At 35.2% G+C, this 27093-nt stretch overlaps 1 long non-coding RNA gene across 1 annotated transcript in view; it reads left to right on the plus strand.

Annotated features, from left to right (window-relative positions):
* LOC141278215 (uncharacterized) overlaps positions 1-27093 on the plus strand; it is a 225865-nt gene that overhangs the window by 139620 nt on the left and 59152 nt on the right. The window contains exon 3 of the long non-coding RNA XR_012330562.1: positions 7431-7551. This is a non-coding gene — a long non-coding RNA (uncharacterized lncRNA). The remainder of the gene's footprint in view (positions 1-7430; positions 7552-27093) is intronic.

Here is a 27093-nt window from a genome sequence, read left to right on the forward strand (position 1 = left end):
ACTTCCCCGTGGGAATTTCTTTCAATAAGTCCCTGTTGCTTAAATTGTCCTTTATGAAAAAGTTCACATGCTTTTGTACTATATATGTTTTCCCACGGGCAGTCAGGTGCCTGTCCATGTGCTGTAAATAAAGTGGGGAGTGTGTCTCAGGTCACTCAATTTCTCTTCAAGCCAGGGGAAGAAATTCAACTCTACCAGTATTGAAGGCACTTTGACATGTTACTTCCAGAACTTTAATTTGTGTGCAAGTAAATCATGTGATATTTAAAGATGTTATTAAAAGTGAACGATTTCATATTATGATTACTATTCCTATCAGGGAAGCCTTCTAAAAGATACTAGATGTGAATTAAACTCTCCAAGGGAAATCAGTGCTGTTTCTTGGTCTGTCACATAATAAAATGTCAAAGGAAAGATGATAAGGAAGCAAATTGACTAAGATGATATATTTGGCATTATGGAACTTTGAGGTTTTATCTGCACAAACAGATTAGATAAAATTGGAGCTTAAAATTCTGATGTAATTTGGCATGTCTTCCCTATCTAGAGGCAGACTGATGTGGATTCTAATATTCAATGGCCTATAAAAAAGATGACACCAAACTTCTCTTTTCTACTTTATCTCCAAAGTCTGATCAATAATTTTCCTTTAGGTGCTTTCTGCCTTTCAAAACAAAATCTCTCAGCCTGGCTTTATGCTATGTTTATGGCTGGTTTTTTTTAAGTAAAAAACTTTAGATAAAATGCTACTACCACTTATTTCACCTGATACTCAGTATATCACGAGTAACAGTAAATATTTGTCCTCTGAATATGCTATCATCCCACCTGGGAACAACAAAAATACCTTCAATATTTAAAGTTAAATCAGAATGAATATAATATATGAATTGTACAGATCATCTTAGGTTATCTAACTAAACTTACATTGACATTTTTAAAGGAAAATAATTATTAAAAATATAAGGGGTTTGATTGATTTTTTTATGAATTAGAATCTGTCTTCCTGTCAAATATATATGACAAATACATTGTGTATATGCTTACATGTACCTTAAAGCAGAAAAACATGACTTCAAATATTGATAATTGCTTCTGGGAGTCCATTAGGATGAAAGATTGTACGAAGTATATACAAATCTATTGACACATATGAAGACTTGTAAGAGAAAAAGTAATCTTTATTCTTCTATGACAGAAGATCTTTATTATACTCAACTTTCCCCAAATTATAATATCTCATTGTAACAGAGAGAAGTTAAATAGACTCAGTATAAATAAGTTGTTTATGAGTAGCAATGTGTTGAGTAGAAATTATTCCTATTGGCTTTCTTAAATATGTTTTGAAAGAAACATTTGTTCCTTTAGATGTCATTTGAAATCTTTTGTTTTCTTCTTCCCAAATTTAGTATGGGATTTTGGATATTATAAAACCAATAGGGGAAAAACCTTCTTTTCCCTATTTATATATAGAGTTTGACATTTTTCCCCCACAAAAATAATTGTTTTCAACTCATCTATGTCTTCATCAGAAAAAAAATGTTACATTTTTCTTTGAGAATTTCTAATAATGATCCAAATAAATTAATTTTAACAGCAAAAGAAAGAAAATTATTTACATTTATATGCCTGTGGAATAAATTTTATTGAGTGATATCTTTCTTGAAACACCAACCAAAATATACAGTGTGTCTTTTCTTTTACTCTAGCGTGATTTGAAGGTTTTCTGTTAATCATATGCTACTTTGGCCTTGACTAAATAAAGATATTCTTATCTCTAAAGTATACTCTATATTTGCTCTCCATTCATATAACACATACATGTACATATATTTCTTTTCGTTTTTCATTAGAATGAAGAGAAATTGATATTGAATATGACGGTAGTTTGTTTTCATGAGTAAAGAAAAAGAAAAGACTGAGATGGAGTGAGGAGAAGCTATCTGAAAAATTCCTTGGGTCCAGACTGAGTCACTAAACTTATTCTGATGTATGATGATTGGAACATGTCCTTTCTTTGTGTGCTAAATTTTTAAGTGCAAAATTATTGTATTAAATATATTAAGCATTTTATGGGTTTTAGAGAAAAACAGAAAATATATAACGTAAATGTGCAAACAGTGGAGAAAAATGAATGGATCATGCAATGTTTTGAGGTTCCAACAACTATGTGATTCCTTAGGGTAAGGAATAAGATAAAAGAAAAGCTTTAGAATTGCCTGTACTTTCATCCAGACATATATTAGTTGAGTAGTCTTATGATGGCTATTTCTTGGGATAACCACTAACTGTTTATTACCATAAAAGAAGGTGGGTTCGTTGTAGTAGAAGCAGTTTCCCTTCTTTGAATGACTATTTTAGTTTCCTCCAGCTGCCATAAAGAAGTCCCACAGACTAGGTGCCTTAAACAACAGGAATTTATTTCCTCACAGTTCTGGAGGCTCTAAGTCCAAAATCAAGCTGTTGGGAGATTGGTTCTTCCTGAGGCCTCTCTCCTGGCTGTTTTCTCCTGGTGTCTTGTCTTCTCCTTGTATATGTATATCTCTACGTCCTCATTTCCTCTTCTTATAGCGACACCAGTCACATTGGATTAAACCCCACTCTAATGATCTCATTTTAACTTAATTGAAGCCATATTCTGAGGTACTGGGGGTTAGAATTTGAACATATGAATTTGGGGGGGAGGTGGTTGTGGATGGGGCAGCTCAGCCTATAACAATGATCCTGTGCCTTTTTCATGGGGATGGCATCTGTACTCCAGCTGTGTGTTTCTGACCAGGATCACAAAACTTCATCAGCTGCATTGACCTTGACACATATTCCATCAATTGTGATGCCTTATCCCCATGATTTAGTGTTGAATTAAGCCACTCTACATCATTCCTCAGTTGTTTCCAGCTGGCACTAGGGGGAGTACTTGGATTTCCTTTCCCCCAGTGATGATAACCCTCTAAAATGCAAATACAGTGGTCCCTGTTCTCTGCCAGTGTGGGGAAAAAACATCTTCAATAAGCGAAAATAAAAACAATATGCAGGAAAATAAAAACCTCATGCAGATGCAAGCAAAGATGAGAGGCAGAGAAAGAGAATGCTGATAGCTTTCCAATTCCTAGAGGAGCTCCACCCTTGCTTTCTTGTGTGTTTTGGTTCTGAACTGTGTTTGTTTGCTTGTTTGTTTTGGTTAAGTTACTACATATTATGTAATATCCATTTATCAATGTAAGCATTCAAATTGTGTATACCTGTAGGTCTTAACCTTTTCTTTATTTTTAGTATATTGGAAGGATATATTGTCCTTAATAATAATCTCTCACATTCTCAATGAAAAATACGGACGACCAGTTATGGCAATTGACACTTCTACAGCTTGGGAGACATGGTTTCCGAATGCTCCTGAATCTTTTAATTTTACCTCCACAGATGGGCTAGGTTCAGTATAAAACATATTTTTCAAAGTGGATATATTTGGGACAAAAATTATTATGTATCTACCACAGTCATAACATATAAAATATTAATCTGGAAACAAATAGGTTGAAGTAATACAGTAACTTACATTATCAGAAAATAAAACCATTCTGTAAAATATGAAATTTCCCTCTCAAATATTATATATATATAATATATATTATATATTCAGTTAATATATATCTAATGTCAATTTGGAGATTCTTCTTTTTATACTGTGATTTATTAGTGGAGTAAGGAACAGGAAGATTGGATTTATTAAATGTGCCTAAATCCTGGACCTACCATAAATATCACATTATCCCTTTAATTGAATATATGGTACTAAGAAATACCACATATACGTAGTTCGTAATTACTTCTTTTCAAAAATGTGGGCAGCGGCTTTTACACTCAGAACACTGACTTTCAAGTATGAGGGTCACAGATAAACTGTTATCCGCATACCAGAGCTCAGATAATATTTTTCTCAATTTTTTTCATTGGCTTCTTAAAGTTTCTTTTCAAGAAACTAGATGTGTGTAAGAATCTCCTAGACATGTTTTTAAAATATGCATTTCATTTTAGTAGGTCTAGAGCAGGGTATGAAATTGAGCATTTCAATAAACAGCCCCAAGTGATACAATGCTGTTCGTTCATGGGCCACATTTGTGTTGTGGGGGCTTAAAGAATTGATGTCCTGCGTAATCATCCTCCCAAAAGATATCCTGGTCTAAATTAACTTGTGTGGCAGAAAGTTTCTCAAAAACCTTCATATGATAATGATCACATTTCTGGAAAGTAAATTATTTCCTATGAAAATATGTATTTTTCTTTTCTATAAATTATGTGCTGCACATATTGACAAAGACTCTCCTTGGCCAAACTCTGTACAGGCTCTTCTAAGCCCTCTAGGACTTGGCTTCAGTGTCAGTCCTTGCTGGCCCAGGCCCAGCAGTTAGAGCAAGAATATAGCTAAGTCATTTTAGCAAGATCCTCACTCTAGATAATCTGATCACCCCAATATCTGATCAAATTCCTCCTTCCCCACCATCCCCCAGCTGATATGTTATCACCATCACCTGCCTTCAGCAAGAATCCTATTAGTTCTATTTAGCCAGAATCCCCTTTTACTCATGATATTTTTCTTATTAATTTTCTATCCACTGACCCCACTCTGCTCCTTGGCTATAAATTCCAACCTCTCCTTTTTATCTTCGGATTTGAGCTCATCCTCTCTTCCCTATAGCAAATCCCCATTGCAGTAGAACCTTGAAAACTTGAAAAAGTTTTCCTAAGTTTTTCCTCATGTCTTTATTAAGCATAGAATAAGTTCTTCTTTAATAACAATACTCATCTACTCATTTAAATTAACTTTAGTAGAGGAAAACCAATTATAAATTGATCAAGATCCATTATGTTATATTACTTTTCAACTATTAGGATGGTGTTGATTACTGCAGGAAGGATGGGATTAAACATTTTGAAAGCTCATCTACTCTCAAAATGTTCCTTAGGTATGGTTGAAAATTTGACAACAAAGGTGATTCCCAGCTCAAAAACAGAAGTAAAAGACTGAATTATGCTTAATTTTACACAAAGATTCACCTGTCCTGCCAGAAGGTACTGGTAAAGAAAAAATTACCTATTACACTTGCTAAAGATGAAAAAATCAACTTTATTTAGGACCATCATGATATATAGGGTCCATGCAATTGGATTTCGTGGTCGGAGAGATTGGGCTCAACTCCAAATACAGCACGTGCAGTGGAAATTTATAGCCAAAGTAGCTATAATTTTTAAAATAATGTTTTAAACTTTAAAAACCTTGGCTGAAATTGCTGGTATGGCTGATATGAAAACTTAAGTGAATAAGAATTAAAAAATATGTTTATCTAAGTGATTTTTAGGATAAAGAGAAAACTGTAAGTAAGAATGTAATCTATTAAGAAATAATCCAGTAGCATTATTGCAATTCAAAATCTGTGGATTATGGGCAAAGCTGACTTTGACCAAAGATGCAAGTATAGATTGAATCATTTCTAAGGAAAAAAAATAACTGAAAATAAATTGCCTGTGCATAAATATTGAAAAGTTAAAGTACAAACAATAATAAAACTGAATAGGAAGAAATCTTACAAGCTAGAAATTAATAAAATAATTCAATGCTTTGAAATAATATGTGATCAGCATTTGAAAACTGTTACTAGTTTGAACTTTTTTTGGCTGCAAGTAACAAAGATGACCTAACAGTGACTTAAACAATTAGTAATTCTTCACACAGAACTGAAAATTTGAAAATAGATTGTTGTAGATTTTGTTAAACTTTTCAAATATGCTATCAAGGACACAACCTCTTGCTAGCTCATGTCAAAGTGGTGTTCAAGCAGGAACAAAGAGGAAGGAGGCCTTTCTCAGTCTCCTTCTCTTCATCCTCCTCCTCCTCCTCCTCCTTCTACTCCTATTTCTTCTTCTCTTCCTTCTTTAACACAAGCACCTCTTAGCCAGACAGGTCCCCTTTTGTCTCTCTGCCTGTATCTCTAGTTGCGTAAGAAACAAAAAGTGGCCAATAAATGTTTCATCTTAAGATCAATGTCTTACGTTTTTTTTTTTTCGTACATAAGAAGGTCATAGGGAAGTAGCCTAGTGTTAGTAAGATGCTCCATGGTGTCAGAATACCAGCTACTTTCATCTTGGTGCTAGACCAGATATTAGTAAATCATGTAACTATGTAAAGTGATGGATGTTGATTAAGCCTGTTGTGGTAATCATTTCACAAGTTACACATAAATCATTATGTTGTACACTTTGTACTAATACAGTGTTGTAGTCAGTTATATTTCAATAAACTGGAAAAATAAAAAGAAATGAAGAATAGACAAAAGGGGAGATTTACTCATAAAATTCAAGTGTAGAAACAAATCATAGTAGAACATATACCTAGCTCCTACGATCCTTTTTTTTTTTTTCTTTTTGCAGTGGGTCACAAGACAATAGTTTGTTCTCCCTTCCACAATACATGTTCAGTAATGTCCTTGCTTTCAGTCACCATTCAATGAATTGATATGGCTTCCTCATTCGGTTTACCTAAGCCCTCATTCTGAGGGGTATGAGTTCTTAATGATCCTTCTTGTATTGCATTTCTGTAATCTTCCTTTAAACTTTACCACTGAATATGGCAGAGGGGCCTCTGGATTCAAATATATAGGTACAGATGTAGATAGATACAAAAATATATAGATGGATATCATGAGTTCTTGATAGAGGCATATTAACATTTTGAGCTGGGTAATAATTTGTTGCCCTATGCACTGTGGGATGCTTAGCAGCATTCTTGGCCTTTCCAATGAGGTGTAACAACCTCCCCTCCCACCCCCTCATTTGTGACATCTGTGAATATCTCCAGAGATTTCCAAATGTCCTCTGGTGACAACTCTCCCAAACTGAAAAATATAGATATATGGATATAGATATAGATATATAGATTTTTCATTGAAGCTATGATTTTTTAAATACCTATTACACTTTTAATCAAATATTTCATACCCATGCAATTTCCACTTACTATACCCGTTTCTTAGAAGTATATTAAAATTTGCCACTCAATCGCTCCCTCTTTTTTGGTCTATTTTTGCTTTACATTTTAGAGATTTTGTTAGACATATATACATATGATTGCTCTATCTTTAGGAAAATTTTTTCATTTATTTGAGTGAATGATACTCTTTTTATCTCTTATAATGTTTCCCTTTTCTTATATATGTGTGTGTGTGTGTGTGCATATATATAGATATATAATAAAATATACATTTAAAAATGTTTATGATTTCTATACCAACTCTTTTTTGTTGTTTATGTAGTATACCTGAACATTTATGACAAAGGTGACAACTCTATAGATAGAGAGGGAAAGAGAAAATAAATGGATAGAAATCTACATTTCCATATGTAAATTCATTTATTCACTTTTTTGGCTTTCTCAGGATGATATCTGTTTGCCTTACATCACTCAACAGAAACAAAGACAACGCCTTTTGGCCCAGCAGCAAAAACAAAGGAAATTCCTTATTTGGGGATGAATTTAAGAAAGTGAGCAAATAAGTTGTAAGTACTTCATACTTTCCTTTTTCAACATAATATTTTCTACATATTAATTTGAGAATATAATTGAAAATGATAAGCTTATATTGCAATAATATTATCTCAGAATAGAGTTGGAAACAGAATATGCCAACATAGAAAAAATGTAAAAGCTCGTAAAAAAAATCCTTTCCCCCATACAACAATAGAGCTAGATGATTGTTGACAGCATTGCAAGGTGAACTATGGATTGGTGCCAAGGGGACCATAAATACTTGATGTGAGTCCTTGATTTACTTGTTCAAGGGCATAAAGCTTTACATAGGTAAGTTGGTGTTCAGTTATCTGTTGTTATATAAGGAAACTACCCCTGGACTTAATAGCTTAAACAACCATTTTATTTATCTTTGATGTTGTGAGTCAGAAATTTAGAGAGGGCTTGTCTGGGAGCTTGTTTTCTGATCCACATGGTATCTGCTAGAGCAGCTAGGAGTGGAGGATTTGATTACAAGTTGGCTTTTTCCAGGATCAGACACAACTAGGTAGAAAAATTAAAAGTTTAAATAAACTTGACTTTGTGAACAGTGATGACCAGTCATAAATAAATACCTGCACATATAACTATACACATTTGAAATAATAATAAATTATTAATATATTTTATCTCAGGAATATAATAAAGGTTATCACAAAAATCTTAATTTTATTTATTGAAGTATAGTTGATTTACAATGTTATGTTAGTTTCAGGCGTACAGCAAAGTGATTCAGTTATACATACATACATATCTATTTTTTTCAGATTCTTTTCCATTATAGGTTATTACAAAATATTGAGTATAGCTCCTTATGTTATATAGTGGGACCTTGTTGATTATCTATTTTATATAGAGTAGTGTGTATATGTTAATCCCAAACTCCTCATTTATCCCTCTCCCCTTTTCCCCTTTGGTAACCATAAGGCTTTTTTTTATATCTGTGAGTTTCTTTCTGTTTTGTAAATAAGTTCATTTGTTTCATTTTTTTAAGATTCCACATATAAGCAATATCATATGATATTTGTCTTTCTCTGTCTGGCTTAATTCACTTAGTATGATAATCTCTAGGTCCATCCATGTTGCTGCAAGTGACATTATTTTATTCTTTTGTTATGGCTGACTAATATTCCATTGTATACATGTATCACATCTTTATTCACGTGAAGATGGACATTTAACTTGCTTCTATGACAATCTTTAGATATTTGTTTAAATAGTTCACAATAGAAAAGTAAGGAGGGGAAAATTCATATTATCATCTTGATAGATGCTTAAGAAAAATTTGATAACATTTCTGAATTTTTAAAAATATTAGTAATTTAAGAATAGATATTTCCTTGATATAGGACATCCAACTGAAAACCGCATCAAATGATGTAAAGCAAAATTTATATATAAACTTTAGAATTATTAACAAGGATGCCCAACATCACTACTGTGATTTATCACTGCTAGAAGCTTTAACAAGTTCCTCCAAATTCCTCTGTCCATTCTCTGCTTCAGTCATATGAACTACAGGATTTTGACTGTTCAAGCTCTTTCAAAACTCCATGTGATTATTTGGAATTACGTTTTTTTGCTTTTTCTGACTGGTGACTTCCAAATCCTCTTTGATCGTCTTAGCTCAGGTTCATCTCTTCTGTAAAATTTCCTTGACTCCCTCAGAGTTAGTAAACTCATTCTCTTTGACCTTTTTTATATTGCTTTTGAAACTGAATTGTAATTATGTTTTAGTGTCAGTTTGTTGTTCCCACCAGAATAAGTGCTCTTTGAAGTAAAAAACAAAACATTAATCATTGTATATCTGGAAAGTAACACAGTGATTGGTGAATTGTAGGACTTAAATGTAGGCTTTTAAAACCATAAATAAATCCATAAATTTTACATTTTGCTTTTAAGGGAACCTGATGATTTTCTACTCAAAATCTTGATATATTCCTCTCTAAAATTACATGGAATACTTGTTCTTTATATATATCAATTATGATTCTGACAGTTTAGATGTAATATATACATTGTCTCCTTGAGGTAATGGGACAATTGTCATTCTTCTGGAAGTCAGTAATTATTTCTGTTAAATCATCTATTATCTCATATATAGTAGCCCCCCTTATCCATAGGGGGTACAAGCCCTACAGTGGATGCCTGAAACCACAGACAGTTCAAACCCTACATATACTATGTTTTTTTCCTATATTAATGGTCACATAGGGTATACAGCATGAATACAGGCTGGACAAAGGGATGCTTCACATTCTGTGTGGGACACAGCTGGAAAGTGCAAGATTTCACCATGCTACTCAGAATGTTATGCAATTGAAAACTTATGAATTGTTTATTTCTTGAATTTTCATTTAATATTTTTGAACCGCAGTTGACAGGTAACTGAAACAAAACCATAGATAAGGGAGAACTACTGTATCAGTTAATGTATGTTAGCATAGCAAGATGGTGTTGAATAAACCCATTTAAAAAGACAATAAAATGCTCTTCAAGAGCAGTACATCTAGAAAATACTGTGTATTTAGAAAGGTATTTGGCACAGGATTGCTTGCAAAATTGGATTGACCGATATCTTAGATAAAATAGGTAGATAGATAGAACTGCATAATGTATAAATAGAATAATGGTTTATACAATGTACTATACCTTGTATATATAGTATATTTGTACTCTACATTTTGTGTAATGCTATATACTGTATATACTCTGTGCATAGTTTATACAATGCACATATGCTATGATGTACCTATATATATATATATATATACACCCTATATATACACACATATATATATATATATACACACACTTATTATTCCACTTGAACAGAATTAATTTATTTCAAGTCCTAGTATGATTTTACATTAGGCCTTTCTTGGTTTCTTCAAATTATGATACACAGTAGTTAACAATGTCATGTAAATAGTTTAGGAAGGTCTCAAGGTCAATAATCCCATATGTTGAAAGTGAGGAAGCAAATAGATAAAATTGAAAATATGGCTACGTAGGCTTTGAGATGAAACTGTAAATTAAGGGTGAGACTGGAAAAGAATTCATGAGAATGGCTTGAACCGATGCTCAATTTTGGCCCATGTGAGATTAATTGATCTCATTGCTGCCCCCTGGGGTAAGCCACTGCCTCACATTGTGACATCTTTTTGTAACACCTCTGTAATTGCAGCCTACTCCAAACAAACTTAAAATGATATGCTAGTCTTTTGATCATGAAGCAAGACTTTAAATACTTATATAGAATCAGTGCCTTGGACATTAATACATTACTCTTGAAGCCTCAAAGCCAAAGACAACCTTCATAAATTTAAAACTTGCCTCAAATTTTCACCAAAGTTTACATCAGTTAAATGGTCTTCTCATTGTATATACACAACGTTATATCAATAACTGTCATTTTTTTCTTTCTCCTCACTTTCTGAACAAAAATATCTCCTTTTCATCATTCATGTGGAATGTGTGGATAGGGACAATTGCTTTTAGAAATAAAGCAGAAAAAGTTATGACTATATTAGTCCCCTGTAACTCAGAACTTTGCCCAGATCATCCTTGAAAATCTGACAGATTAGATTCGACCTTTTTCCTTACTGTGAACATTATAGAAAGAAAAGCCAATTAGAAGCCATAGAATAAAAAGCCATTTTAGTAGTTTATGTCTGCTTAGAAAGCAGAAGCATAAAGTTTGACATAAACAAAGTACAGTATAGCTATCCCTTGCAACATGATACAGCTTGAATCTTTTTTTTTTAAACATCTTTATTGGAGTATAATTGCTTTACAGTGGTGTGTTAGTTTCTTCTTTACAACAAAGTGAATCAGTTATACATATACATATGTTCCCATATCTCTTCCCTCTTGCGTGTCCCTCCCTCCCACCTTCCCTATCCCACCCCTCTAGGTGGTCACAAAGCACCGAGCTGATCTTCCTGTGCTATGCGGCTGCTTCCCACTAGCTATCTATTTTACGTTTGGTAGTGTATATATGTCCATGCCACTCTCTCGCTTTGTCACAGCTTACCCTTCCCCCTCCCCATATCCTCAAGTCCATTCTCTAGCAGGTCTGCATCCTTATTCCCGTCTTACCCCTAGGTTCTTCATGGCATTTTTTTCTTAGATTCCATATATACATGTTAGCATATGGTATTTGTTTTTCTCTTTCTGACTTACTTCACTCTGTATGACAGACTCTAGGTCCACCCAAATCACTACAAATAACTCAGTTTCGTTTCTTTTTATGGCTGAGTAATATTCCATTGTATATATGTGCTACACCTTCTTTATCCATTTATCTGTTGATGAACACTTAGGTTGCTTCCATGTCCTAGCTATTGTAAATAGAGCTGCAATGAACATTTTGGTACATGACTCTTTTTGAATTATGGTTTTCTCAAGTTATATGCCCAGTAGTGGGATTGCTGGGTCATATGGTAGTTCTATTTGGAGTTTTTTAAGTAACCTCCATACTGTTCTTCATAGTGGCTGTATCAATTTACATTCCCACCAACAGTGCAAGAAGGTTCCCTTTTCTCCACACCCTCTTAAGCATTTATTGTTTCTAGATTTTTTGATGATGGCCATTCTGACCTGTGTGAGATGATATCTCATTGTAGTTTTGATTTGCATTTCTCTGATGATTAGTGATGTTGAGCATCCTTTCATGTGTTTGTTGGCAATCTGTATATCTTCTTTGGAGAAATGTCTATTTAGGTCTTCTTCCCATTTTTGGATTGGGTTGTTTCTTTTTTGTTATTGAGCTGCATGAGCTGCTTGTAAATTTTGGAGTTTAGTCCTTTGTCAGTTGCTTCATTTGCAAATATTTTCTCCCATTCTGAGGGTTGTCTTTTGGTCTTGTTTATGGTTTCCTTTGCTGTGCAAAAGCTTTGAAGTTTCATTAGGTCCCATTTGTTTATTTTTGTTTTTATTTCCATTTCTCTAGGAGGTGGGTCAAAAAGGATCTTGCTGTGATTTATGTCATAGAGTGTTCGGCCTATGTTTTCCTCTAAGAGTTTGATAGTGTCTGGCCTTACATTTAGGTCTTTAATCCATTTTGAGTTTATTTTTGTGTATGGTGTTAGGGAGTGTTCTAATTTCATTCTTTTACATGTACCTGTCCAGTTTTCCCAGCACCACTTATTGAAGAGGCTGTCTTTTCTCCACTGTATATTCTTGCCTCCTTTATCAAAGATAAGGTGACCATATGTCACCTTAATATACATTTGTAACTTTGGAACCAGTACTTGGCCATTCTGATTCCCCAGCTCAAGCCATAAACGTCTGTGTCAAATGTGAAGAAAAGTACTTCTCTATTAGTGACTTGGTCTTATCTTTCTCCAAAGGACCAATTATTTTGAATTTACTTCTTGGTTGAAAAACACATACCAGGCCAGAATAAGAGATTGACAATGCAAAACATCTTTGAGGTAAAAAGTCAAGTTTCAAAAATTTTGAAATGATTCCTCTGTTGTCTTTAACTAATCTTTTCTCTCTGAAATTTTTAATTTCATTTTTTGTGTTGTTCATCATTTTTTGTTTGCTCTTTAGTTCTTCTAGGTCCTTGTTAAACGTTTCTGTTATTTTCCCCATTATATTTCCAAGATTTTGGATCATCTTTACTATCATTACTCTGAATATTTTTTCAGGTAGACTGCCTATTTCCTCTTCATTTGTTAGGTCTGGTGGGTTTTTACCTTGCTCCTTCATCTGCTGTGTGTTTCTCTGTCTTCTCATTTTGCTTAACTTACTGTGTTTGGGGTCTCCTTTTCACAGGCTGCAGGGTCCTAGTTCCCATCATGTTGGGCATCTGCCCCAGTGGCTAAGGTTGGTTCAGTGGATTGTGTAGGCTTCCTGGTGGAGGTGACTAGTGCCTGTGTTCTGGTGGATGCAGCTGGATCTTGTCTTTCTGGTGGGCAGAACCATGTCCGGTGGTGTGTTTTGTCATGTCTGTGACCTTATTATTATTTTAGGCAGCCGCTATGCTAATGGGTGGGGTTATGTTCCTGTTTGCTAATTGTTTGGCATAGGGTGTCGAGCACTGTAGCTTGCTGATTGTTGGGTGGAGCTGGGTCTTATTGTTGAGATGGAGATCTCTGGGAGAACCTTCTCCATTTGATATTACATGAAGCTCAGAGGTCTCTGGTGGATCAATGTCATGAACTCAGCTCTCTCACCTCAGAGGCACAGGCCTGGCACCCGGCTGGAGCACCAATACCCTGTCAGCCACATGGTTTTGAAGAAAAGGGAGAAAGAAAGGAAGGAAGGAAGGAAGAAAAGGAAGGAAGGAAGGAAAGAAAGAAAGAAAGGAGGGATGGAGGGAGGGAGGGAGGGAGGGATGGAGGGAGGGAGGAAGGAAGAAGGGAAGAAAGAAAAAGTTATTCAAATTAAAAATTATTAAAAATTAAAAAGTAATATAAAAAAGAAGAAAGCGACCAAACACAAATACACCAATGATAACAAGTGCTAGAAACTATAATAATAATAATAATAATAATAAATGAACAGACAGAACCGTAGGACAAATGGTAAAAGCAATGCTATAGAGACAAAAATCACACAAAGAAACATTCACATACACACTCACAAAAGGGAAAAGGTGCCAAAAAATATATATCTTTGCTCCCAACGTCCACTGCCTCAATTTTTGGATGATTCGTTGTCTATGCAGGTATTCCACAGATGCAGGGTACATCAAGTTGATTGTGGAGATTTAATCCGCTCCTCCTGCGGCTGCTGTGAGAGATTTCACTTTCTCTACTTTCTTTGCACAGCTGCGGGTGTTCAGTTTTGGATTTGACCCTGCCTCTGCTTGTAGGTCGCCTGAGGTCATATGTGCTTGCTCAGACAGGATGGGGTTAAAGGATCAGCTGATTAGGTAGCTCTGGCTCCCTCAGGCGGAGGGAGGGAGGAGTATGGAATGCATAGCAAGCCTGTGGCGGCACAGGCGGGAGTGATGTTACAACAGCCTGAGGCGTGTCCTGTGTTCTCCCGGGGAAGTTGTCCCTGGATCACGGATCCTGACAGTGGCGGGCTGCACAGGCTCCCGGGAGGGGAGGTGTGGAGAGTGACCTGTGCTTGCACACAGGTTTCTTGGTGGCTGCAGCAGTAGCCTTAGCTTTTCATGCCTGTGTCTGGTGTCAGTGCTTATAGCCATGGCTTGTGCACATCTCTGGAGCTCATTTGGGCGGTGTTCTGAATCTCCTCTCCTTGTGCATCCTGAAACAAGTGTCTCTTGCCTCTTAGGCAGGTCCAGATTTTTTCTGGACTCCCTCCCAGCTAGCTGTGCCACACTAGCCCCCTTCAGGCTGTGTTCACGCAGCCAACCCCAGTCCTCTCCCTGGGATCTGACCTCCAAAGCCCAAGCCTCAGCTCCCAGCCCCCACCCGCCCCAGTGGGTGAGCAGAAAAGCCTCTGGGGCTGGTGGGGGCTGATGGGTGCTGGTCAACACGGATCCTCTGTGTGGGAATCTCTCCAGTTTGCCCTCTGCACCCCGGTTGTTGTGCTCTCCTCCGTGTCTCCGAAGCTTCCCCCCAGCCACCCCCTGTCTCAGCCAGTGAAAGGGTTTCCTAGTGTGTGGAAACTTTTCCTCCTTCACAGCTCCCTCCCAGTGGTACAGGTCCCATCCCTATTCTTTTGTCTCTGTTTTTTCTTCTTTCTTTTGCCCTACCCATGTACGTAGGGAGTTTCTTGCCTTTTGGGAAGTCTGAGGTCTACCAGCATTCAGCAGGTGTTCTGTAGGAGTTGATCCACATGTAGATGTATTTCTGATGTATTTGCGAGAGGAAATTGATCTCTACATCTTACTCTTCCACCATCTTCCACATGCCCTGCAAGAGATTTCTGTGCATTAATTTTGTATCCTGCAACTTTACCAAATTCATTGATTAGCTTTAGTAGTTTTCTGGTTCCATCATTAGGATTATCTATGTGTAGTATCATGTCATCTGCAAATAGTGACAGTTTTACTTCTTGTCTTCCAATTTGTATTCCTCTTATTTCTTTTTCTTCTCTGATTGACATGGCTAAGAGTTACAAAATCTGTGTTGAATAATAGTGGTGAGAGTGGACATCCTTGTCTTGTTCCTGATCTTACAGGAAATGCTTTCAATTTTTCACCATTGAAATAATGTTTCCTGTGGGTTTGTTGTATATGGCCTTTATTATGGTGAGTTATGTTCCCTCTGTGCCCACTTCCTTGAGAGTTTTTATCATAAATCGGTTTTGGATTTTGTCCAAAGCTTTTTCTGCATCTATTGAGATGAGCATATGGTTTTTATTCTTCAATTTGTCAATATGGTGTATCACATTGATTGAGTTGTGTATATTGAAGAATACTTGCACCCCTAGGATAAATCCCACTTGATCACGGCTTTTGATCCTTTTAATGTGTTGTTGGATTCTGTTTACTAATATTTTGTTGAGGATTTTAGCATCTATGTTCATCAGTGATATTAGTCTGCAATTTGCTTTTTTTGTAGTATCTTTGTCTGGGTTTGGTATCAGGGTGATTGTGGCCTTGTAGAATGAGTTTGGGACTGTTCCATCCTCTGCAGTTTTTTGGAAGAGCTTGAGAAGTATGGTGTTAGCTCTTCTCTAAATATTTGATAGAATTCACCTGTGAAGCCATCTGGTCCTCACTGTTATTTGTGGGAAGATTTTTATCACAGGTTAAATTTCATTACTTGTGACTGGACTGTTGTTCAGTCTTGGAAGATTATACCTTTCTAAGAATTTGTCTATTTCTTTCAGGTTTTCCATTGCTTGGCATAGAGTTGTCTGTAGTAGTCTCTTATGATGCTTTGTATTTTTGTGGTGTCCATTGTAACTTCTCCATTTTCATTTCTAATTTTATTTTTTGAGTCATTTCCCTTTTTTCCTGATGAGTCTTGCTAAAGGTTTATCAATTTTATCTTCTCAAAGAACCAGCCTTTAGTTTTATTGATCTTTGCTATTGTTTTGTTTCTGTTTCATTTATTTCTGCTCTCATCTTTATAATTTCTTTCCTTCTACTAACTTTGGGTTTCATTTGTTCTTCTTTCCCTCATTCCTTTAGGTGTAAGTTTAGTTTGTTTATTTGAGATTTTTCTTGTTTCTTGATGTAGGATTGCTTTGCTGTAAGCTTCCCTCTTAGAACTGAGTTTGCTACATCCTATGGATCGTCATGTTTTCATTGTCATTTGTCTCTTGGTATTTTTTGATTTCCTCTGATTTCTTCAATGATCTCTTTGTTATTTAGTTACGTACTGTTTAACATCCATGTGTTTGTGTTTTTTATGTTTTATTCCTTGTAATTTATTTCTAATCTCATAGTATTGTCAGAAAAGATGCGTGATATGATTTCAATTTTTGTTACATTTACTGAGGTTTGAATTATGACCTAATATATGGTCTATCCTGGAGAAAATTCCATGTGCACTTGAGAAGAAAGTGTAATCTGGTTTTCAGATGGAATGTCCTATAAACATAATTAAATCTATCTGGTCTATTATATCATTTAAAGCTTGTGTTTCCTTATTAATTTTCTGTCTGGATGATCTATCAGTGTAAGTGATAACGTCCCCCACTATTACTGTGTTACTGTTGATTTCCCCTTTTATTGCTGTTAGCATTTGCCTTATGTATTGATGTGCTTCTATGTTGGGTGCATATATATTTCTAATTGTTATATGTTCTTCTTGGTTTGATCCCTTCATCATTATGTAGTGTCCTTCCTTGTCTCTTGTAACATTCTTTATTTTAAAGTCTATTTTATCTGATATGAGTATTGCTACTCCAGCTTTCTTTTGATTTCCATTTGCATGGAATATCTTTTTCCATCCCCTCACTTTCTGTATGTGTCCCTAGGTCTGAAGTGGGTCTCTTTTAGACAGCATATATATGGGTCTTGTTTTTGTATCCATTCAGCGAGCCTGTGTATTTTGGTTGGAGCATTTAATCCATTTGCATTTAAGGTTATTGTCTATATGTATGTTCCTATTGCCATTTTCTTAATTGTTTTGGGTTTGTTTGTGTAGGTCCCTTTCTTCTCTTGTGTTTCCTACTTAGAGAAGTTCCTTTAGCATTTGTTTCAGAGCTGGTTTGGTGGTGTTGTATTCTCATCACTTTTGCTTGTCTGTAAAGCTTTTGATTTCTCTGTCAAATCTGAATGAGATCCTTGCTGGGTAAAGTAATCTTTGTTGTAGGTTCTTCCCTTTCATCACTTTAATTATATCATACCAGTCCCTTCTGGCTTGTAGTGTTTCTGCTGAGAAATCAGCTGTTAACCTTATAGGAGTTCCCTTGTATGTTATATGTTGCTTTTCCCTTGTTGCTTTTAATAATTTTTCTTTGTCTCTAATTTTTGTCAATTTTATTACTATGTGTCTTGGTGTGTTTCTCCTTGGGTTTATCCTCCCTGGGATTCTCTGAGCTTCCTGGACTTGCATGGCTATTTTCTTTCCCATGTTAGGGAAGTTTTCAACTATAATCACTTCAGATATTTTCTTGGGTCCTTTCTCTCTCTTTTCTCCTTCTGGGACCCCTATAAGGCAAATGTTTGTGAGTTTAATATTGTCCCAGAGGTCTCTTAGGCTGTCTTCATTTCTTTTTATTCTTTTTCTTTATTCCGTTCTGTGGCAGTGAATTCCACCATTCTGTCTTCCAGGTCACTTATCCATTCTTCTGCCTCAGTTATTCTGCTATTGATTCCTTCTAGTGTATTTTTCATTTCAGTTATGGTATTGTTCATCTCTGTTTGTTCCTTAATTCCACTAAGTGTTTGTTCTTTAATTCTTCTACATCTTTGTTAAACATTTCTTGCATCTTTTCAGTCTTTGCCTCTATTCTTTTTGAGGTCCTGGATCATCTTCACCATCATTATTCTGAATTCTTTTTCTGGAAGGTTGCCTATCTCCACTTCATTTAGTTTTTTTCCTAGGGTTTTTTTCTTTTTCCTTCATCTCGTACTTAGTCCTCTGCCTTTTCATTTTGTCTGTCTTTCTGTGAATATGGTTTTCATTCCACAGGCTGCAGGATTGTAGTTCTTGCTTCTGCTCTCTGCCCTCTGGTGGATGAGGCTCTCTAAGAGGCTTGTGTAATCTTCCTGATGGGAGGGACTGGTGGTGGGTAGAGCTGCGTGTTGCTCTGGTGGGCAGAACTCGGTAAAACTTTAATCTGCTTGTCTTTTGATGGGTGGGGCTAAGTTCCCTATCTGATTTTTGTTTGGCCTGAGGTGACCCAGCACTGGAGCCTCCCAGCTCTTTGTTGGGCCTAATGGCAGACTCCAGGAGGGCTCACACCAAAGAATACTTCCTAGAGCTTCTGCTGCCCATGTCCTTGTCCCCATAGTGAGCCACAGCCACCTCCTGCCTCTCCCAGAGACCCTCCAACAATAGCAAGTAGGTCTGGTTAAGTCTCCTGTGGGGTCACCGCTCCTTCCCCCTGGGTCCTGATGTGCACACCACTTTATGTGTGCCCTCCAAGAGTGGAGTCTCTGTTTACCCCAGTCCTGTAGAAGTCCTGCAATCAAATCCCACTAGCCTTCAAAGTCTGATTCTCTGGGAATTCCTCCTCCCGTTGCTGGACCCCCAGGTTGAGAAGCTTGATGTGGGGCTCAGGACCTTCACTCCAGTGGGTGGACTTCGGTGGTATAATTGTTCTCCATTTTGTGAGTCACCTACCCAGTGGTTATGGGATTTGATTTTATTATGATTGCACCCCTCCTACTGTCTCATTGCTGCTTCTCCTCTGTCTTTGATGCGGGTATTTTGGTGAGTTCCAGTGTCTTCCTGTGATTCTGGTGTTCTTGCAAGAGGGAGTGAGCACACGTCCTTCTACTCCACCATCTTGAACCAATATCCAAGGCACTATCATTTTTAAAGCATACTTTACTTTGGGATATATAATTTGCTTCAAATTTGCTACATTATAAATAATGCCTGGATGACAATTCACATAACTACAGATTTTTCAGTATTCCTACTTATTTTCTCAATTTGTATTGAATTCCAGGACGTTGAATAATTTCAACAAACTTTATGAGTATTTTGAAGCTTCTTAGATATAATGGAAAAATAATCCTTCAGAAATATTGCACAACTTAATCAGTATTTAAATAAATTAATAAGAACATTTTTTAAAATGGACCTTTATATCTTGAATTTGTATAGTGGTCTGAAATGCATAAATCACTTTCTTATGACCCACTTTTTCATTGTTGAGATTAGTCTCCTTTTAGAATTTAGACAGTGTTATTCCATCTCATTTCATCAGACATTTTGGTAGAAATGAAAGTTGTCAAAGTATCATTGAAAAGGAGAGGCTCATTGCTGGTGAAAAGCTGGTACTATTTGACTTTTTGTTAGTGTCAGCAATTCTCTTTCTATGGGTTATAAGACTGTGACTCTCTGGAAATGAAGTGCTGTTAGAAAACCCATTTAAAAAAACTATCAGTCATTGATGTGATGGAAATTTACTGCTACTGTAGTGTAGTGAAGAGTTTTCTTTTCTTTGCTATTCTTCTTTTAATTGTAGGCTAACTTTTTATCCTAAATTTTCATTTGCATTCAAATGAAAGGCATGTGATTTTGCCTTGGTCCTTACCATTTCCAAGGTTTTTAATCTTAAGCAAGTACCTTAAACAATTACTTTTTCTCAGTTTCTTCTTTCTTATATAACATTTTATCACATACTGTGAAAATTAGCTAATGTACTTTGGGCTTACAGAAAAGGAGTGAGGAAACAAAGGTCAGAAAGAAACAGGAGAGAGACTAAGAAGGAACCAGAAAAAGAAACAGAGAGAGAGAGGGAGAGAGGGAGAGACTGATGAAAAGGAAAATAAAGAATATTGAGGCCAAGGCTCTTTATTTCTTCATGGTTGCTGTCTAAATATCTTGTAGAGACCACACTGGTTAGTGATCTCTCCCTGAGAAAACACCAAAGGAGGAGGACACCAAACAGAACAAACAGAAGGGATAGGCTCTGTTTATTCTTGAAAAACATAAAGAAAACCATAGATATTGCCATATATTTTACAATGTTTTTGTTTCTACTTAGGATTATATAAATAAATTCACTGTTATAAACTGCATCACATACAGAAATTGAAAAAGAAACAATTTAAAATGAAATGTAAATACTAAGTTACTCATCAATAGTTGACTTTCTAACAATTGCTCCATTTATTATATTTTATTCAGGCCACCTCATGAAGATTTCAGTTGTTTGCAGTAATATAAAATGGGTTAACATTAGTTGTTATATATATATATATATATATATATATACACATATATATATATATATAAATGTTAAAATTTTCATTAATTTATCTTTACTACTTACTAGAGATAAATTATAAGTTTGGAAAAGATAAGATTGTTTTATTTATATATACTTATTTTTGTCATATTTACCACAGTCACACAGTCTTAAATGTTATTCAGTTTCTCCTGGATTGAATTATTTTCTATCTTCTGTAAAGTTCACTGAATTTATAGCTCATAGCTTTAAAGTTCATTCTTTCTTTTTCTCTTTGGTCTTCTCATATAGACTTATGCCAGTTTAATTCATGCCTACTCTGTATAATAAAATAGCTCTTATTGGAAGTCACATTTGCCTTTTCAGGACAGCAGCTTTCCAAGTTGAAAGCTATGGCAGCAGCCTATAAAGCAGTTTTCTATGGCTGCCAGAGTTCTTTTCTTAACATCTGTGATGGCCTCTGGGACCCAAAAATAACATCCGTTTGGGAGGAATTAGCTAGGAAATTTAGACAAATAACCAATTTGTCTTTTTCTTGCATGGAATTTTTTGAATGAGTTCATTGGTCTGTAAATTAACAAATTTGATTTCATAGGATCAGTCTAGCAATGCTGTGTAATCAGGGAAGAACAGAGAAATTCAAATATATGGTCACCACCTTTCTATAATTTTGTCACTTCCTGAGAAATCTGTGTTGTGTACTCAGCCACAGGAGCCTTTCCATCCAACCTTGACATTTTGAGGCTGTTAGCCAGTGATTCTACTACTGTGCATTATGATTTCTTGAGCCACTTCACTGAAATGATTGGATTAATGAAAATTGATTTTGGCTCCCTGTGCCTGAAAACTAACTTGAGCTAGTTACAAAAATCAAAATCAGAGATATAGTGACTCACATAACTGGGAAGTACAGAGGTTAATAACCTGGCTTAAAGTGTGGCAGAGTTAACATGCCAAACAATGTAGTCATCACCTTATTTCCAAAAATCCCTCTCTGCATTCTTCTGTGTAGAGAGAGCTTCTTATATACAGTTAGAGAAGATGATTGTCAACCAGATTAAACATACATAGTCCTTATAGCTCATGGGCTAAAACTGTGGGCTGATGTGATTATTTTTCTGGATCTCATAACCCTTCTTGACCATACTTTTAGTGAGGTTAGGGAGCTGAACCAGGCATTATGATAAGCACGCTCTCTGGAAGACATGGAGCTAGAAAGGGGTGATATCCAGAGTAAAATAGTATTAATTTTATTAGATTACAGGGGAAGAGGTGCTGGAAAAGCCAAACAATGGCTGTCTTTTTCAGCCACTCTGAAATTTGGTGTCATGTATAAAAAACCCTGAATTTCTGTGACATCTTTATTTAATAGCACATTTTCTTGAAACCAGAAAAAAGTTACAGGAATTTTTTTTAGCTAAAATTGGAATGACTGAAGAGTTGCCATTGTTCTAATGAAGCTGAAAGGAAAGCAATTAAAAAACTAAATGTCTGAAAAATGACATCCATTAAACCTGCATTATACTGCTACTAATTAAGGGACTCTGTTATGTCATATAATAGATGTTTAAGATAATCATTTTGGAAAAGATAAAATTGTCTTATTTACATGCATTTTTTTCATATTTACCATAGCTATGTTTCTTTACTTTTTATAAAACATATTAGTCACCATTTATACATAATTTTGTTGAGTACTAAACATACTTTGTATAAAGAAACTATAGGTGTAAACACTCAAAAATTAGTAGCTAATTATTGATAGCAATCTGTACAGTTATATCTAAAGGTAGTACATTCTTTCCATACTTAAATTTTATGTGGTCACTGCTTTAACTTTCCTTAGTTCAGTTGCACTAGAATTGAAGGAGAATGTGGATAGTTTAAAAGACCATATTAAATTTCAACACATTCTTCCAAATGAAGTAATATTACTTAATTTTTATGACCAAATAGTAGCACCTTATGAAACATCATGTGCACTTCAGTGAAAATACTACCTGTGAAGCCAGATGGAGCCAAATTACAAACTCCAGAAATGCTCAGAAGCAGAAAAGGTGTAATTAATTCATCAGTGTATTGAAAGATATAAAGTATTTGGTTGTAAAAATGGAAGTTGTAAAGACAAATTGATATACAACATTGGAATATATTTCTGTTGAATTTATCTCTACTTCAAAAGAAGGGTACATTCATACTATCTAATTTAGGTTTCTGCTTTATTGATCATCCTATCTCCCCCAAACTCTGTCTTTTCCTGGGCCAGTGTATTTCCCTTCAGACTTTTTAAAAATTTTCTATGATTGCCATCATGGTCCACAACCATTAAAAGAACAAAAAGAGAAAAAAACAAAAGCTTCTTTGTGAAGATGCATGGCCACTCTTAGACAATTTATGTTACCTTGATAATTCCATACTACTGGCTTGTAGAGCTACAAAACAGTTGCTACTGTCTGCCTGGAGGCAGTCTTGTGTAGAAATTAAGGGCATTAGCTTTGCAGTCATACAGAAAGGAGTATTTACCAGTGGTTTTATACTGAGCAAATTACGTTTGATACTTTCTTCATGTGTAATATTAGCACAATTACAATCTCATATAAACACTCAAAAATTAGTAGCTTCACATTAATAGCAGTAGAAATATTTCCCTTCTGTAGATCAGTCATGCACAAGTTTTGGGGGCACAAATAGGAGATAGATAGTATGAAGATCTTCAGCTCATTGCTCAATGTCTCAGAATTGAGATGCTTTGTTAAACAACTATTATAGTATCCAGAGTGCCAGGGAATACTTTAAAAGTTCTTCTGTTTTTTCTATCATGACTTATTTTACAGAACTAAACTTCTCCCTTGATCATTGTGTCCTATTCTTCCAAGGAACCTAGTACAGTCTCTTTATATGACTTCAGCACCCCTAACCACCATACCCTTGTTGAGTACCAACTATAAAGAGATATATGACCTGAGTGTATAATGGAGTTACATCATATTTGATATTATTGCATTCCCATGGGAAAATCTGTTGGTCTTCTCTGACCAGCTTTCTCCTCTACTCCTCTACCCCACCTATCTAGGCAAAGTCAAGCTTGAGCCATATACACTATACATATATACACTATAGTGTACAACTATACACTATGTTGAGTCTTTTAGTATCCGCCTATCCCTACTGAGGCCTAGTTTCTGTGACCACATTAAATTCTATCTGGTGGGTCTTCTGGTTTGCTCTAGAATAAAAACATGTGTCTAGATCAAATTATCCTCACACCTCTTCCAAAAGTCATACTATGCAACAAAGATAGAAAATATACATAACCTACCTGTATGCAGTGACTAGATGAATGAAAAAGTATAAATCTCAACTTACATTTAAGGGGAAAAACAGATACCTGAGACCAGCAGAATCAGAACCAGTACCCACAGAGGTGCCATGAGTCTGATGGTAGATGCACAGAAGAATAGGGAGCAGCTAGATCTTAGGAGTAGAAGAATCTGGATAACTTCAGCATAGATTTATCCCCAGAAGAGGAAGTCCCCATCCATAATGGGAACTAATGTGCCTGTCTCTGAGAAAGCACAGTTCAGAGCCATCACAGTGGACAAATTAAAAAAAAAATGCATGACACGGTGGGCTTCCCTTGGGGAAGCAGCTGATATTAAAGTAATGAAGGAAAAAAAAAACAGCTAGAACTAAGGACACTTCTAAAATAAAGTAACAACAGCAACAACAAAAAGTGCACTATATTATTAAAATTTTCTATTGCTGTAGGAACAGAAAAAGAAGTTCTTTAAGAAAACATAGAAAACTCTCCCTCTCCCAAACCAGAAAAAAATCCCCTAAAAGGTAGTACAGGAAAAACACACTCAAACATCAACAAGAAAAACGAAATTACAACACAATTATATACATAAATATGTTGCAAGATTCATGGAAAACACAATCTCACATAAGTCAATTAGTTTTTCTACTAGGCTTTTACATCAGACTTTATTGCTGAATTTTAAATAGTACAGAGCAATAAGCAATCAAGAAATATGCTGCTAAAAAATAAAAAAGGTAATTAGAGATCTAATTTTGGAATAACAAGTCCAGAATGACCATTGTACCATAAATAACTTGAAAACTGCACAAAATACATAAAATAATTCTTTCCACGTGTTGGACATGAGATAGCAGAGGACTGTTATCCTTGAGGAAATGGGGGCGTAGAAATGAGGTCAGCTCTACAATTGCTCTGGATTTTTTTTCCTTCAGGCAATTTCTGAACAGTAAAACAGGAGAGGGAACACAAACAGAACCCAACAGATTTGAGTATGGTGAGCCTAAAGTGACTGGAATTTGTGCATCAGGAATGAGAAAGGAGAGAATTATGCATAGAGAGAGTGAAAAAAATCTGCATAGGAGACCCCTTTAGGCTTTGTATGAATACCAGTGTGTGTGTGTGTGTGTGTGTGTGTGTGTGTGTGTGTGTGTGTGTATATATATGTGTGTATATATATATATATATATATATATATATATGTATATATACCTACATGGTAAAACTCCAGGGGTCCAAGCAAAGAAAAACTCCCAGAGAAAGAAAAGTTTCTGAGGAAGTCAAATAATTACAAGGATTCTCAGAAAGATGGCAGTTTGAGTTTCCACCAGAGTAGAGAGACTTTTTTCAATGCACACGGTATTTAGTGGAGACCCCAGAAGGGTTTCACCATAGTAATGGGGTTGAACTCACCAATGAGTAAGTCTACTCTGGATTATTATCCCTTTTAAAAGCCTGAAAACAAGTCCCAATATTAACAAGCTAATTTGTAAGTAACTACCTGCCAGAACAAAGACCATAGTCTTTAAAGTGAGACAGCAAAGTCCAGGCATTGAATAATGTAACATCACCAAGTCCAGCATCAAATAAGAATTACTAGGCATATCAAGACATAGAAAAATGTGTCCTATAGGAGGAAATCAGTTGACAGAAACAGAGCAGCAATCACAGAGATGTTGGAATTTGCAGACATGAACTTTGAAATGTTTTTATACATATGCATTATATACTCAAATATCAAAAGGAAAACATGAACATAATGGGGAAAGAAGTAGATGTCATAAGAAATAGAGTCAAATAGAAACTCTAGACCTGAAATATACAATATTCTAAATGAAATTTTTATTATAAAAACTGGTCAGTAGAAAGCCAGTATGGTTACATTAATATCAACCAGAAGGTGTGTGAAGTGACTGGAAACATTCTTCTTACATCAGTGGTGATTACATAGGTAGGTACATTATATTAATTTATTGATCTGTATGCCTGTTTAATATGGATTCCTATGTACTTGTAATATTTAAAGTATACAAAATTAAACATATACTGGATATAGTCATCAATGAAATTAGACAAGAGAAGGCAACTAGATATATAACAATTATAAAGAAAGAGGTAAAACTAACTCTATTAAGAGATTACTTTTTTTATACAGCAGGAAAACCAAAAGGAATCAATGCAAAAACTACTATAACCATGAGAAAATTCAGTAAGGGAGCAGGATATGAAATTAACTTAAATCTATCTATCTTTATATATACAAACACTATCAATTCAAAGACATAATGGAACAGAAGACCTCATTTTCAATATGAAAATAAGAAATACGACAATAAGAAATAGGTTAAACTTCTACAAAGAAAATGGCAAGTAGGTCCTGAGAAACAGCAGTAGGCATAAACAATGCTAGAATAGCTGAGTAACACCTACCAAAAAACCTACCAGATATTAAAACAGAAGATGAAGACTCGATGGTAAAATCACTGTATATGGCACAGACATGAGAAGATCAGTGGAACAAAATATAAAATCCATATAGAGAATCCAGTACATAAGGAAATTAGTATGCAATAGAGATGGCATTTCAAATCAATGAGAGAAAAAGTAGACTTTTTAATAAATGGTGCTAGATGAACTGGGTAGTTATTTGTAAAATGTCACCTCACATTTTATGATCATTTCCACATGGGTCAGAGATTTAGATATATAAATATAAACCATGCCATTATTAGAACAACATTGGTTGAATTCTTTTATAACCTTAAAGTGGAAAAACATTTTTAATGTTCAAATTCCAGAAGCAGTACAATAAAATAGTAATTACTTTGATTATAAAATTAAAAGATTTTTATAGGAAAAATGTCATAAGCAAAATCAAAAACCAAAATTATGAGAAAATTGTTATTTATATGAAAGGCAAGAGGTTAATCTCACAACTCATTAAAATCTCCTTGAAATCAAGTGC

This window comes from Tursiops truncatus, chromosome 3 (genome assembly GCF_011762595.2).
Source record: "Tursiops truncatus isolate mTurTru1 chromosome 3, mTurTru1.mat.Y, whole genome shotgun sequence".
Lineage (NCBI taxonomy): Eukaryota > Metazoa > Chordata > Mammalia > Artiodactyla > Delphinidae > Tursiops > Tursiops truncatus.